The sequence below is a fragment of the Osmerus mordax genome, chromosome 12, assembly GCF_038355195.1.
Source record: "Osmerus mordax isolate fOsmMor3 chromosome 12, fOsmMor3.pri, whole genome shotgun sequence".
Taxonomy (NCBI): Eukaryota; Metazoa; Chordata; class Actinopteri; order Osmeriformes; family Osmeridae; genus Osmerus; species Osmerus mordax.
In genome coordinates, this window is record NC_090061.1 from 5242449 (window position 1) to 5255134 (window position 12686).

Genomic DNA, 12686 nt, shown 5'->3' on the forward strand with positions numbered 1-12686 from the left:
TGCCAAGATCGAAAGCCAATACTGTGCCTATTACACTGCACAGAAGGAAAAGAGGAGAGCTACAGAATGTTGTTGAATCGGTATATCTCTAGGATGCTGATATCTTGGTTCCAGAGTGTGTGTTTCACAGCCCCAGGGACTGGCCGGGCTTCTCTTTGTACAGTAGCTGTACTAGATTTGATTGTGTGAAGTCCTGACCTTCCTATAAACTCAACCTCAGCTTCTTGTGGTATATTGTCTTACACTTAATATAACCTTTTTTTTTATATATATGTGAGAATATGGTTACTGTATCCCATTTCCATTGTATCATGGCATACCCAGATTAAGATGCCTATCCCTCTGTCTTCAATGCTGTATGAAACACTATTGGGGTTCAATACCTACTGTAAACATATTGATTACACCAGGTGCATTCACCTCCCAGTACCTTTAGCAAACAAAGGAAAACACATGTTCGCTAAAGCCTATTGTATCAACTGCATCCCAACAAGCCAACATAGGGTCTTGTCGGCAGCAGCTTGTACAAGCTTCGTGTCATATGTGTGAAATGCCTTCCTGGCTTCCCTCCCTTCGCCCCACAGCTTCTCAGCCATCTCTCCATATGGCAGGGCTGGCCGCAGTCCCACCGCCGGGTAATGCAATACTGTCTCCATCAGCACGCACTGTGGCACCATACTCACGCTAGCCTCATCTCTGGCTACTGTTGAGACGAGCTATGCTGTGAGACGACAATTTGTTGGAAAATATCTATTTTAATTGTCATAGCGATCAGTCTGAAATAAACAAGTTTGGATGACAGCTCGTTATTGTTTTAACTGTGCAAGAGTGGTTATTGGTATCGCACCTGCACTCTTGGTCACAGCAGTGGAAACATGCAACCATGAGTGACCTGGTTCTGGTTACAAAACACAGGGCACAGAAAATCTCCTCTGCAATATAATATGCTTGTGAAATTGATGATAAAATTGGATTTTATATCCTACCCCATTCTTTCATCCAGCCCCACAAGGCTTGTGAATAGACCTCTATATTTCTTTGTTGTCTTGATGCATTCAAAAACGGTGTACTGCTGGCTGGTGTTAGGTTAGCCTTTTCTTCCCAAAACCACTGTATCTTGTCATACACAGGATTTGGAAGGGATTGGACTAGGATCCCCTTCTGGACCGAACTCAAGTACTGTCACGCTGGATGTTTTTCTGATCTTGGAGTGTGTGGTATTGTCATTTGGTGGTCATGTTTCCTCTGAGGATAAAAGTCTTGTTTTTGCATTGGTGTGGTCTTTTCTCTGATAAACAATGTGTTGATGGTCCTTTTCTACCATACAAAAAATGGCAAAACTTTACATTAAGGCTGTCTTAATTATCTTGTAACTACATAAAATTAGCAACAACATTGTAGTTATGAAGGAACTGCAATTCAGTAAGTAGTCAGTATAACCTTCATGTAAGTGTTGCCCAGCAAATTTTGCCACAAATATACAAAAATACATTCTAAAACATTCTGCCAACCTTTAGACCAAGAAGGTGTCATAGCAGTTGAAAGTGGTATCTGGTATTTTAAAGTTGCAGAAAGAAGCCAAAACCACCATCACACAAGCCTCTGAAACATCATTTACAGAACAACTTCAGGAAGCCAGTGAAATGAAAACCATCTGTTTCATACTTCCCCCCCTTTGAGTCCACAAAAACGACACGGTGGTGTGTCCTTTATAGAGATTAAACAGCTGTAGCATGGAGAATGCTCACTATCTTCCCAGAACATCTCAGCATAAACAGCAAAATCCACTTTATAAACCTCAATTTTGTTCTGGACCAAAATTTTCTTGGAGCCTTAATCCTTTGAATTGAGGAGCTGGATCGGTGAACATCTAGCATGGTTACAGAAGACTTCTCTAACTGACACACTGAACAAAGACATTTGATACCAATCTGTATCACCAGTGTTTATATCTTTTTGATGCTCTGTGAAGCCAAAGGACACTGGGCAAAAGGTTCGGGAAAGGCTGTGCTCAAGGCTATGCTAACAATTTCTGAATCCATTGTTGTGACTAAGCATTGTGCAAGGATTCAATTGGAATCGAACTATATGTTGAGTTTTTAAATGTTTTTTAGCTATGCAGGGTACACGCCTACCAAGTCTTGTTTACATGTCCACTCACCCTGACACAAACACTGTCCGCAAAGATCAAATACACTGAAGGACTTTGATGTTTTTGATGAACTTCAGACTTTGCCACTTTTCCCATTGACACTTTTTCAATGCATTTTGTGTCAACTGTGATCCTCTCAAGTGCAGTCTGTTTTCAAAAATGTTTAAAGACAGTTAACACTGATACACTTTTGATTGTACTTGTGAAGCGCGCTAGCATCGATACCGTGCGTGTTCAGCGTTTAAACAAACAGGCAGAGACAGCTGCCTGACTGAACAGAGGCCTTGCCTGGGGCCATAACATGCCTGCAAAATGAGATTGAGATTCCCATACGCTACTGAAAGATGCAAATGGGACTAATGATGGCTCAGAAGACTTCAATTATCATAAAAGTTTGAAACGTGAAGAGTGCTTCTCAACGAGTGCCAACACTTGTGAGTCAGAGCTCTATGGGACCCGGGGAATGGAGCTGTACAGCAGGAGAATGATAGACAGGGAGCTCTTCTGACTTCATCAGATTAACTGCTTTCCTCATCCTGCCTGATTTACATTGCATTATGTTCACCTGTGATGACCCCAGGGCTGAACACATAAATGGCGCTGCCATTTTTCTCTGGGGCTCGCAGGCTGCCTGCACGCACATGTACACACAAACACACATGCCGAACGCACACGCACTCGCATTCCAACGCACAACATGGGACAAGCCATCTCATGCAAGCAGGGTTGGAATCATGTTGATGCTACAACCGTACGTGAGGTCAGGGGTCATCCATTCTGTCGTTTTCATCCATTTCTTGCTTTTCCATACCATTTTTCACCATTCCAGTCAGAGACCTGTCTCTGTTCATACCTCTGATCTGTTCTGGACAAGGCTAGCCTTGACTGGCTTGTCTGCAGTAATTCCCAGGCATCCACGGGATCAGGTTGCCCTTATTCGATCATGCAGAAGACCTGGGAGACTTAGACACTTTCTCACACTCTCCAGCCTGGGATCTCACGTCTCACAGCCTGACACACACCCACGCACACACGCACACACACCCACGCACTCACACATACACACACATGCACACACACTGTTCACAGTCCAGCCCCTCACACTAACAGGAGCCGTTATGGCCCGATCCTTCATGGCCATTTCAGGGGGATTGTGGACTTTGTGTGGGCTTACTGCAGATGGGTTTGATTCTCACACAAAAACCCTCTGATCTATCAGGATAACTGTGCTGCAAAGCTTATACATGAGAGACTTTCAAGCAGTGGACTTTACAGAAATGCATGGGAGAAAAAGAGCATCTGTTTAGGTGTGATTGTCTGAATTACCGGGTTGAAATGAAATGAGGTAAGAAAGTATACTGAACAATGTATAATTGTTCCAGTGCCTCGCTCGAGGGCACAAAGGCAAGAGTTTAGTTTGCGAGAACCGAAACTTGTTCTCCATTCCCTACATCTGATTCAGACCCCACACTTGAGCCTCCAGAATGAACAACTGATCTATCTAAACTGTTTTACATCCCTCTTGTTTTCTTTGACAACAGAGCCGTATGCGCTACTCTGGGGGGAAATGAACCAAATTCCCCACCCGTCTTGTGTCTCAGCCTACACAACGAAGCGATGAGACGGTGAGAGGTAGAAATATGGACGCCTTTTTCCCCTCGCAAAACACTTCTCTGTGCCGTGCGGCCCCCTCACGGTAACATAGACTGACTGACCGCGGCTGCTTCCTATCAGTCGTCACGTGTGGCAGGACATTGTTCTGGCGCGCGGCGCCGGTGGATGCTAACTCGCTAAATGCACTGCAGCTATGGAAAAGAGACATGGTGCTTGCCAGGGGAAGAACAATTCAAGTTAAGGGGGCCTTTGAACTCAGAGGTCTCGTTTTGGCAACAGAAGGAATCACAACCTGTGAATGAGCGATTAAGTCCTTTGGGCAGTCTCGACAATGACTGGACTGTCTGGGATCTCATCTGGGGTGTGTTAGAGACACAAGTAGGAGGGAGGCTCAGTGGCGGGTAAGTGGGCTCATCCCATTGTGGCTGCATGTGTGTAAGAAATAGATATAGAGAGACCGAGAAAGGGAGAAACGGAGAGAGAGCAGGAGAAAGTGAGAGAGACAGAAAGAGAAAATAGTGTGGGAGAGAGGAGGAGGGCCAAGGTGTTTTTTTGCAGTGCCTGAGAGTGGATGAGCTGGAGTTAGCGCGTGTGTGTGTGTGTTTTTGTGTTTGTGTGCCTGTGTGCCTGTGTTTGAGTGACAGTGACAGCTACCTGAGAGAGGGTAGAGAGAGAGGGCCCCCCCATGAGGCAGCAGACAGATGCTTGTCTATCTGATGGGAGACCCAGATGTGGTGTACACATCTGCAGGCCTGCAGGTCTGCAGGTCGACATGGCTGCAGACAGCCAGGGTCATGTCTGTCCTCCTTACACTGACAGCCACACCCTGGGGATTAGGTCTGATTTATGGGCTTCCTACAAACAACACTTCCTAACACCCAATCACACACACACACACACACATACACACACACACACGCATACACGCACGCACACACACACACGCACAAACACATTCATACACTGCCCCCATTCCCCCTTTCCCTAAAGGGGCAACTCCGGAGCTCTTCGACCCCCCTCACACATCCATCTCTATTTGTTCCTCCTCCCCTCTTTCTGTTTCTCCGCTCAGACCCAACCAAGCCTCGTCCCGGGGAAGGAATGCCTGCAGGAACACAGCTTGAAAAGCCATTACACCTCCAGGTTCAGTTGGTCTGGTGCTGGGCACTGGGGAGCAGCATGGACGATGTGGTTCAAGGCCCTGGCTACTGGGACCAACTTTGTCAGCGGTGGAACCCTCTCGCCTCCAGAACAGCACATGATAGACTGGACACATGACTGCCTTGAAGAGTCATGTACACCATGACCCTCACCAATCCCTTTAGCCCCAAGCTCCAACAGCCATGGAGGTAGCTCATGTTTCGTGTGTGAAATGGTGCCACATGGACCCATTTGTTACCATGAGAAAACCAACAGATTTAGCTGTTACAGCCCTTTACTCTGTTATGAAAGAGTTCTCGTTTTTCATAGTTCCGTTTTTTTCTCTCTCTTGGGCGATTTAATTTGTGTCACTAGTTCATCTTTTCTCCACTAGATGATGCTCCACTCCACTGAAAAGACCTGGTCAGATTGGTTTAGATTGTTGCTTGGGATATGCAGTAAAGGCTCACAATCTGCCACTTGTGCTGGTGTAAGGCCAATGCAGACAAAGACAAAGACATAGACATATGTTCACGAATTACAAAATGTTAATCAAGCAATGGCATCAATCATCAATCACGTGAACAAACCCTACACGCAGAATATCCGAAAATCCATGTTGATCCCCTTCCCTGCCGTATCCCTGCGACCAGAGCAGCAAGATGATATGAGGTATGATTGGGTTAGGCCAGCCCTCTGGGCCTTCTCTGCTCCTTACTGTAATACACCTCATCTGGCCTGAGTTCCCTCAGGAAATGTCCAGGTGTTGCCCTGCCTCGCATGTGTGTGCTGCTCTGTTCAGAAGAGTCATGTGCGTTTTGCTACATGGCTCTAAGGACATCCAAACAGTCGAGATGGCTTCATAAAGATGGCAGTTATTTGTGTTTACTCTTGGATCACTACCTCATATGAGTCTCGACTGTGCTTGCTGCTGGCCTCCGGATTTGACCAGTCATGTCTATCTCGTATCCACCAGGCGGGCCTGTGGCCAGGGACAGAGCTGGCTGATTCAGGCCCAGCTGGGGCACTGTCTCCTGGGCTTGAGTTCTCCGGGGCCTGGGTGAGGAAAGCCGCCTTGGGAGTGTGGGCACATGGCTCCCACCCTTACTGACAGCTGCCAACACTGCAGTCTGTCTCCCCTGGCAAGAGGGGAAAGGCTCCCTCCCTCAGCCTCCCAGCTCACTAACTTAAACCCCACTGGCACGCTTCCCTTCAATAAAACACTCTCTACCTAATATATATACACACACATTCCTCATGCAGACTTACAAATATAAAATATGCTTGTTTGCACCCACAAACTCACCCACAAGAACACACAGACACACCCATGCACACACACACCCCCCCCACCCCCCCCCCCCCACACACTCCTCTGCTAGAGGTGACTCTTGAGTGAGTCTGAATATACAGCAGATATTTCCTTTTTCAGGCTTTTTTTTCCCTTCTTTCTCATTTTGTTGTAGTTTTATCCTAGCCAAGCAGACAGTCAGCATTTCAGCAGCAGCATGGAGATATGCATAGCACAGGACGGTTCAGGGGCACAATAAGCTTAAACCTTGGTTCTTCTGCTTGACACAAGCCTGTGTAAGCCCTCAGAGTTAAAGTCTGACCGTAATGCACTTAATGCAAACATAGATCTCTTTAAATCTCATTGCCGAGCTTCAAGTGACCTTTGATGTTTTGCCTTTAGGCAAGCATACGTTTAGCTGTGCTTGTGATAGGGAACCTCTCGCATTGCTTGATTGTTTTTTCATTCATAATAATTTTTTCATTCCAAGGATTAAAGCAATAGTTATTTTTATACATATGCACACATTGAAGAGCTTGAACTGTAAAAGCAATTCTTTATATACACACAGTATATACACACAGATATGTATACAGTATGTATGTAAATGAAAATTTAAATATATACTCAAATGACTTTTAATGCAGGCATTCTTTCAGACTACTGCTCCATACAGAATTGTGATAACACCAATTATATCAACCTCCCAAAGGAAAAAAGGCCTTAATCAAATTCCATGACTCATTGAGTGCTCCCTACCCAGCCAGTAGGTGTCGCTCTGTACCTAAAGAGACAACTCTCTCTCTCTCTTTCTCTCTCTCTCTCTCTCTCTCTCTCTCTCTCTCTCTCTCTCTCTCTCTCTCTCTCTCCCTCTCTCTTCCTCCCCTCTCTCTCTCTCTCTCTCTCCCTCATCATGACAATGTCAGAACCTGAGTCGCAGAATGAGACATCTGAGTTTCCCCGTGATGATCTGAGACCCTTACACTGAGTGGGGACCTCTCATGTGATTTTTGAGCCATGGTCATTACACAATCTCTGTGGTTTAGCAAAAAGGAGAGAGAAGTTGTTTCCCTTAAGAGGCTGATCTGGGGGTCGGTATTCCATTGCAGCACAGTAATTGTTAAGGGAGAGAATTTAAGGGGAATAAACTAATCCTAGACCTGTAGCCTCGTTCAATTTTATAGTGGGAGAAGTCCCACTTTGTGTACACAAAACCCAAAGCCTGTTGTGCAAGGCTGGAGGCTACTTAAATTCCATTTTCTCCAACAGATTACTGATTCAACAAAGAGAGGAAGGGTAAGGGGTGTACACAGACGCACAGTATCACATTCAAACCCTTGCAGAAGCAAAAAAAAACCCGCGCTCACCGCTGTACTGTCCGAACCCTCGGGTCTGATGCTGGCGCAAAGGGTCAGGGATTCACACACGGGCACAGATGGAGGGGTCTGAGACAGTACTGCTCACCAGAACCGCAGCCAAGGCTGTGGGCATGGCATGGCTCGGGGAGCCCAGGTGGTGCAACAAAAGGCCAAGTCACAACCAGTCAGAAACTGTCTCTTCTGCCCTCCTCTCATTGTATGTGATATCATTATAAACCAGAGGGGGGATTTCAGTCACTCATGCCAACCCACATGACAACATGCCTCTGTGTCTTTCACTCAGATATTAGGTCTTATTATGAGGACAATGCACTGCACAAGACCGGAGGGGGAATGGAGGGATGGATGGATGAAGAGATGGAGAGAAAAAGGCTAGGTGTTTGGCTGGAGACACCCACACACACATGCAGTAAATAACCTCTCCCCCCTCCCCACCACCAGGTATATTTTCCGTCCGGTATTATTGAGTCAACAAAGACCCTCCAATTCTGCCATGTAGGCCTGAGTTCTAGGGGCAGGGGGAGGTGGGCGGGTGGGGTGAGGGGGGGTGAGGGGGGGGGGGGGGGGGGTTGAGGGGGGGGGGGGGTGCTGGAAAGAAATCTGCCACAGAGAAACCTGTTGGAATAACAATAATTATCCTTGGTAAGTGAGGGAGCTCTGGGTCTCGACAGGTGTCCACCTTCCCTCTCTTTCTTTCTGCCTCTCACTTTCTCTTCTCTTCAAGACAACATTAAATTAATCACCCTGTCCCTCTCTGCTGTTCCCTGCAACATTGTTTTCCTCTTTCTTTCACTCTCGTTCGTTTTTATAATTCTTTCATCCTCTCTCTTTTTCTCCATTCTCCGGCGTCATTCCTCTCCCTCCTGCTCCACTCTCCTAGCCATCCGCCTGGCAACCTGCCGGTGTAAAGGACTATAGTCGGCACGATCTCTCCTATCTCCTTGGCTGGTTTGGTTACCATGGTGCCTGCTCACATTCTGATCTCTGAGCACACATAATGAAATTAGAAGAGGCGGGTGTGTACTCTATGTGTGTATTCGAGTCAAATACTGTGAATTATTGCAACAAAGTGTTTGCATGAGGTGGTGTACATCGTTTCCCCCAAGCAAAGCCAAAGTTACACTGACAGCCTGGTGCTGTACTGTATGAGGGCTGCGCACTGTTCTTTGTACAGTATCCTTCCGACCGCTGCAGACTGCCTGACATGGCCGAGATACTTTCTCGTACACAACCAGAGCTTTCATCCAGACAGGCCCTCATCACAGAAGGATCGATATTCTCTGGGTTTCTTTCCATGTGGCCAGTAGCGTGGTGTCGGCTGCCGAGGCCTCTGCTTACAGAGGGATGATGAATAAATATAACTTTGAATCGATGGAAAGCTGAATTAATATCTGTTACCTTGGTAACTGGGGGAGTTGGGGGGGAGGGGGGGCGTTGCGATGTGTAAGGAGTGTAGTGCCTAGGTCTTCGCCATGGTAAGATAAGATAAGGGAACAAATGGTTTCTCCCTCTCTCCCTCCCTCTCTCTCTCTCTCTCTCTCTCTCTCTCTCTCTCCTGCTCTTTGGAAGTAATAGTTCAAATGAATCAAATGCTGAGTAAGATGAGCGAGGGGGTCGCTTATGAGGGGGTGGGGGTGGTGGAGATGTTCTAAACCTGGCACACTCACCTGAAGATCGTCGGTGTCCCGCGGTGTTCAGGAAATAACAAGCTGGATGAGTGATGTCATCAAAGACTGTGACAGTGATTTCAGTTGGAGTGAAGCACACTGACACAACAGAAGGTTGACGAATCCCAACGTCACTAAGCTCATTTTGTTACATTACAGTGGTGTTAAAGCAATGACATCAGTAGGGGAAAGGATAAACAGATCCAGAATCCACTCACACAGCCTGTAAATATGTGTGAATTTGGAAAGGTTTACAGGCCCTTGACGGTTCATATGTAATAATGTGTGGATGATGCTTCGTCTACATTTCAACTTTTAGAAAGAGGTGAAACAAAATCACACACGGGCACTTGTTGCCAGAAACCAGGGATACATACTTTTCAGGGGAAGAGAAGGTGTGTGACATTTGCCAAAAAAGCTTTCCACATTGGTCGCCACTGTGTTTTAGACGGTGACCCTAGGCCGTGGGGTAGAAGGCGGTACTAAAGAGCAGTAAAATACTATCATGAGTTTACCTCAAAGACTAAGTAGTGTATTTGATCAATATCCAATAAGCATCTGACCCGCAAAGAGGTGAGGCTGAGGTCAGGGTCTTCCTGAGCCTCCTGTTAAAGACCAGGGCGTCCACAGACCCAATGTGTTGGTAGCAACACTGGCCGATGACAGAGTGCTTCTATGCCAGGTATTGAGCCCACAGGGCAGCTGTGGTTTTGGCCGCCATGCGCGTTTCTGGGGATTGATCGACGCGTAGGCCGGAATGGAAAGAGCAGCCAAGCACTTTATTGAGTGAAGGATGGGAGGAGTGGGGGTAGTAAGAAAAGATATTGGGCCACACTCAGCATCTTTCAAACATAGGCCTCTCAATTGGACACACACACAAACACTGTTGCAACACAGTGGTATTTGGAGCATCGTCCCTGGAGTCACATGGTGGAGGAGAATAGATTTCCTACTTAGAGTTCAGTTGATGGTCTGATGTCAAGATCAAACTGGTGAAAAACAGCTTGTTTCTGCAATTAGTGGTGTTTCTCAGTAAACAAACAAGATTTGTGAAGACATGGTATGGGTTTGTTTTTGGAAGACGATTATAATACACAGGGATTTCGATGATCAGAGGAACATTATGATTGTAGATGTGAAAATGGTGTCTAGTGCCCCTTTGCCAGACACTTAGCATTGATAAGTATAACCATGGCCCCTTTGACAGACAAGTGCATCAAGTACCATACACGAAGCTGCCTCAAAAACAGAGAATAAAATTATGGTCCATTAGCCATTCTGCCTGGGACAGGGCTGACATTCCTTTTTAATATTATTATCCCTTACTGCAAAATAACATATACATTATAAATAAACCATATCTGGGAAATCTTACGTCTGGTGTTGACTTAATATGTTGTGTAGCTCACAGTAAACAAGTAGTATTTGAATGAGAAAATATTTATTATTAAAAAAAATTATGTCAATGACATACTATGTTTGTTGGATTGCAGAGACATTTTTCATAGAATATGACTTTCATCTCACCTCTCTGTGGATCTGGCATCTTCAATCGTGATGTCATTGTTTGAGACTACTGTAAGGGGAATCACAGTTCAATTCTTCATATGGTGTCCTAGAAACAGTTGGCATGTCAACGAGTGGAAACACACACACACGCACACATACACCCTAGCGGGCACTATTCTTAGCTTCTAATTATGCATGCTGTTTGAGCCCCCCAAAAAGAGAGAATTCACTCTCAATAGTTCAGGATCTACATGAAAATACAGATACAAATGTTCAGACTAATTTTCTCCACCAGAAAGAGGGACCGAAGAATTCACATGCACAACAGTTTGTGTACAACAACAGTGTATGTTGTTGCCGGTTAACGTGGCCTACAGTGCAGAAGCTGTCCGGGACAAGATCCAGTCCCCACTCCTTCGTCCGGTAATTATTGTGAGGCCGTGTACTTGCGCGTGACGTCAACATTGAAATGCCATGTCACGAAAGAGCACACCAAGCAGGATTGAAATGAATGCACTGGACGCTGTGGGAGAGCGATGTTAAAGAGTTAAGCTGAGTGGGCATGGATACAACAAGGGGCTTTAGAGAAAATGGGGTTATCTTGATTTCATTCTTCAGGCCCGCGCGCGTGAGGATTACACATCGGACAGGCGACGCTCCACACTCTGCCTCCCCTCTCTCCTCTTTTATCAGGGAGGCACAAAGCGAACTGTCACGGATTAGCGCGGGCAGCAGAAGGGAGGTCAGATGAGAGGACGGGACGGTTTGGCGTGCTCGGGGGCCGGCGACGACAGGAGAGGAGGAGGAGGACAAGAGAGGACAAGAGAGGACCCGTTTTACAGGACAAAAGAAAATGGCATGTGTCTGTGGGCGGAATTGTCTACCTGCGTGAGTGAGTCAGGGTCCCTATGTGTGTGCATGTACCTGTATCTTTAACAACCTCCCCACATGCATAAGAGTATGTTAGTGTTTCTGAGTGCCTCTGCCCCCTCGCTCATTAACTCTCGAGTATTCGTCCCTCCGGATCTGGTGATGCCGAGGCTTGATTATTGCAGAGTCTCCTCAGATGCTGGCAGAGATAAAAGGGTTACACCTGTTACACAGGACAACATCAAAGGGGCTTTGCTACTTCTCTGCTCTCAATGCCATTTGACTCTCCTATTGTGCCGGCTAATCCCCAATTCTGAAGATGTCCGCTAACAATGGAGGCTGGGGAGCCTTTTGAAGTTTAAATAGAGGCAGTCTGAAGTGTATGAGGGAAACAGAAACTGGAGAGTCGAGCTTCTACAAATCACTGAGATTTTGTTGAGGTTGACAGCATGCTTGCATGGGACACTGTTTGGCAGTTTGTATGGTACTGTAGGTCCCCAACAAATAAGCCTCTTAGCCAGTCAAACGAGACGATAGGGTTGTGTGTCAGGTATAAGGATGACAGATAGGAGAGCAGACAGACAGACAGATGAGCAGATGGACTGACAGACAAAGACAGATGGACAGCATGCAGGCAGGCATGGCTGGCAGGCAGACAGACAGACAGGTAAGGGAGGCAGGCAGGCAGGCTGGCAAGGGCACAGACAGGTTGGGTATTTTTAGTCAGTATCCTTGGCTGGTATGTACTGTAGTAGCTCGTCTCATTAATACCTCTATCTGCTAGTTACACACCAGGCCTGGCAGACGTGTTGGCTGTCCACCCCTCTACAGGGATATGTACACAACCTCTCCTTCACCTGAGAGAGAGAGAGAGAGAGAGAGAGAGAGAGAGAGAGAGAGAGAGAGAGAAAGAGAGAGAGAGAGAGAGAGAGAGAGAGAGAGAGAGAGAGAGAGAGAGAGAGAGAGAGAGAGAGAGAGAGAGAGAGAGAGAGAGAAAGAAAGAGAGAGAGAGAGAGAGAGAGAGAGAGAGAGAGAGAGAGAGAGAGAGAGAGAGAGAGAGAGAG